Below are 4365 nucleotides of genomic sequence, written 5' to 3' on the forward strand. Positions count from 1 at the left end.
GTGTATGTCATGTACTGCAATACGTAAAATAGTTCATTTTTATTCAACTAATAAATTCTAAACTTACCCATATTCTTATCTTGTTTGTGGTTTTATGTAGAAATAAAACTATTTATAGAATCACTTAAAGAATGGGTGACATTCTTTTCATCATTTCATTCATTCGTTCATCTTCACTAAGTTCTTTATCCTGATCAGGATCATCAGGAATCCCGGGAATGTCGGTGTGAGGCAGGAATATTCACTGTATGGGACACTGTACATTTCATACGACTGTTTTCATTAATTGTTCTTAAAATGCTCTTGAATCTGGTTGTGACAGTTCAATCCTTGATACACAACAAAAATAAAGTTATTTGTGCTAATTTTCCCACTCCTGTTCTAGAAATAAGAAACTTAAAGCGGTTCTTGACTGCCTTAGACGTCTTCTCTGCCTCACCATTCCATTGAATGAACTAATTTTGATTTGTGGTAACTATGAAATTTTGATTTGTGGTAACTAAGAAACAGTGTCCTGATATTTGTTTGTTTGTATTTTGAAGCCAACAATTAATTTGGGGTAAAATGGAAATATAATGCCCTGTGATGACCTGGTGACTTGTCCAGGGTGTACCCCGCCTCTCACCCACAGTCAGCTGGGACAGGATCCAGCTCGCCCACGACCCTGCACAGGATAAGCGCTAATGGATGGATGGATGGAAATATAATGCAAAAATAAAACACCAGAGGAATACTGCAGGTGTACCGGGAAGTCTGTGATTGTTTTATAGCCCTGTTTAAATTTGACACGAAAGGTCAAATCTGGTCTGATGTCCAGCAGCAGTGGTTTGGGTTATAGTTGTGGTTTGGACATGCTGTACACAGCAGTATTATAAAATCCCTCACCAGGGTCCAGTGTGTGTCAGTGAAGCTTATTTCAGCTTTATATTTAATAAGATAAACTGTAGGTTGACACATAATTGTGGCTAAATTATGATGAATACTGAACGCTGATGAATGAACACTGACCTGATCTCCTGTTTAAAAGATTTCACATGAGTTCTTACTGAGTGGCACAAGAGAAAAGGGTTCTTCCTATCATCAGGATATCAGTTTGAATCCTGGTGGTGCCACGGCATCAGAGTGGTGATAGGGGACTGATAAACTGGGGAGAAAATGAGAGAGAAAAAAGAAGAAGAAGCCTCTGCATTAAACCCATCTGAAGCAGTGAACGCACAAATGAGCAATGAGCACACACACACACACACAGAGCAATGGGCAGCTACACTACAGTGCCCAGGGAGCAGTTGGGGGTTCGGTGCCTTGCTCAAGGGCACTTCAGCCATGATACAGAGGGAGGAGAAAGTGCTGTTCATTCACTCAACTCCCCTCACATCTTTCCTACTGGTCCTCAGAATCAAACCAGTATTTTTTGTCTGTAAATGATTAGTATACAAAGTACGATCAGAACATTCTGAAACTGTTCCTGTTGTGAATGAACAGTGTGTTCCATGATCATGCAGCAGGAGCGAGCAGTAACTCTCATCAGTCAGTGTGCTGTATGACATCACACTAAGGTGACCAGATTTCTGAGAGGAAAACCGGGGACATTTTCAGTTTGGCAGTGAAAATATCTTTAAAACATCTAATGTTTTCATCTTTGTAATAAAAATTCTTTGTAGATTTCTGGTTTTCATGTATTTTGATCATGCATTAAAAAATAAAAGTGGGATTTTCCGCACTGAGAGCTCTGTAGGCCGATTCTGCACCTGCTTTAGGTTCACATTAATTAAAGACAATGTGTGAATCTCTGGTATGGGTTCATAGTTTAGACTTATAGACTCTTAAACTGTAGGCTCGCTGAAATAGATGTTTTAGACCCATGAAAGTAAATATATTAAATGAATTACCATATATACCACTAGTAGTGGTGGCACAGTGGTGTAAGTGGTTAGCATGGTCGCCTTGCAGCAAGAGGGTTCTTGGTTCGCGGGCGGTGAGGGCCTTTCTGTGTGGAGTTTGCATGTTGTCTGTGTGGGTTTCCTCTGGGTGCTCTGGTTTCCCCCACAGTTCAAAGATATGCGGTTAGGATAATATGGGACGGCCTTGTGCTGAGGTGCCCTTGAGTGAGGCCCCGAACTCCCAACTGCTCCCCGGGCGCTGTTAGCATGGCTGCCCACTGCTCCGGGTGTGTGTGTGTGTGTGCTCATTGCTCACGTATGTGTTCACTGCTTCAGATGGGTTAAATACAGAGAGGAAATTTCACAAGTGTGTGATGAATAAAGTTGTGCTTTCTTTCTTTTCTTTCTTAGTAATGGACAAGCGCTACATCTCAGTACAGTGTGACAAGCAATGTTATGCCATATACAACATCACAAAATGTAGCTTACACATTTAAAGGTTAAATAACAGAGATGACAAACAATGTCACTTCAGCCTAGAGTGTTCACCTGTCCAGGAGCAGATGAAGCGATCTGTCAAAGCTGAATGAGCGACTTTAGTTTAGGCAAAGATTCTAGCACGCCGCTAAAAAGTTGTTCCTCAGCTGCATCAATCAAAATACTGGAAAGGCTATCGCCAGAGGGGTTAGAACATCTCTGCTATTGGCCTGAGCCCGTCTTAAAGGTAGACGGCCTTTCGATTTCATAAAATCAGTGAAATTTAGTTCCGTCTGAAATGTGGTGATTGTGATATCTGTTTATTTCTGTAATATCTCACAAAATATCAGGCCATTCTGTGGCTGGGAAGTTATTTAATTTGAGGGGATTAAAGCAAATAATGTGCATGAAATCGCTCGCTTGGCGCAGTCAAGCAGACAGAGGAAGTCCGTGTGCGCATGCACAGGTTTACCTTCTTCTTCTTCTTTTGGGTTTTACAGCAGCTGGCATCCACAGTGTTGCATTACTGCCATATACAGGTTTCCCTTTGAGCATGCACTGACAGTTCCATCATTCTGTCGCTAAACGAACAGCTGATCACACCGAGGTGCTCGCTGAGCGCCCATATTTATTAGTTTGGTCCTGCGTTTCCTTTCCTTCGTATAGAACATAACGTCTTTTCTTCTCGCTTTCTTTCCATTACTGTAGTCGGTCTTTCACGTTTCATTCTCACACTCACGTCCTCCATTTTTCTCTCCTGTTTCAAATTTGTATCCCACAATGCCTTGCGTGAACGGGGAAAGCCCACCACGTGATGCATGATGTAGTATCTTGTATTGGGTCATGGTGAAGCAGGAAAAAATAGCGGAGGATTTTGGGCCACGTGGCCTGAAATTCATTAATTGTTCTATTTTAAAAAACCTGATAAAATTGGAAGTCTGTGATTTTAATTCAGTAGCTTTCGATCACTAAACAGAAATAATTGGGTGTCGGGGAAAATTCTTTTTATGACCTACACTTGAAAAATCTGAAAGGCAGTGCAGCTTTAATCAGGGAAAGCTATGGCCTACTGGTTAGAGAAGCAGCTTTGGGACTGAAAGGTTGTTGGTTTGATTCCCTGGACCAGCTCATGTCCTGTGAGTAGAGAAAAACAAAATGGCAGAGTGTGTTGCTGAACCAACTGAGGTTAGTAAAAACTCTACTTGAAAACAAAACCCTAAAGAATGCGCAAAAAAAAAAAAAAGCAACAAAATATGGAATACAAGGCACTGAACCCCTAGCTGCTGCTCTGGGCGTGTTGTACGTTGTTCTGGATAAGAGTGTCTGCTAAATGCCTGCAATGTGTACTAATAATTATCTTCTCTAGTTATAGACTTGGTTGCTAGTTAGTAGACATCTGAGGTAAACTTTTACATGAGAAAAAATATAATCATATATATTTTGCCAGTCCTTGCTTACATAATGCTTTTACCAAGCAAATGGCTTTAAACAGCTAGTCATTTAATTCACAGCTATCACAATATATATGCAAATTAGCTTAAAATTTCTGTCTGCATTGTATAAACTTATCATTTTATTAGCAAAAGGACAAGTCGATGAAGACAGATGGATAGTGGCAAACTTGACATCAAAATCCACGATTCTGCAACTGTTGTTATATTCCTTTAGTGGCAGTGAAAATTGATAACACTTTTGTTCACACAGAGTAAGAACTTTTTTGTAGGTGGTGTATACCCAGATTGGTTGCAGCGGGGAATTTTTTTCCACTTAAGCCATCACCTCACCACGGATCTGTGGCTTGAGTGAGAACAAACAAGTTTCAGTGGGTGCAAATAGTAGACTGCAAAACTTTCCCATGGTTGATGTAGAGTTTTTTAGGTGCTGATTTGCTCTGTAGATAGAACCTGAACTGGCAAGTCTAAAAAAAAAAGCCACAAACTGTTATGATCGTCTTATTATGAGTGAAATAAACAGTACTGACTGTTCTGGATTTGAATTCACATTTACA

This window comes from Neoarius graeffei, chromosome 12, assembly GCF_027579695.1.
Source record: "Neoarius graeffei isolate fNeoGra1 chromosome 12, fNeoGra1.pri, whole genome shotgun sequence".
Classification (NCBI taxonomy): domain Eukaryota; kingdom Metazoa; phylum Chordata; class Actinopteri; order Siluriformes; family Ariidae; genus Neoarius; species Neoarius graeffei.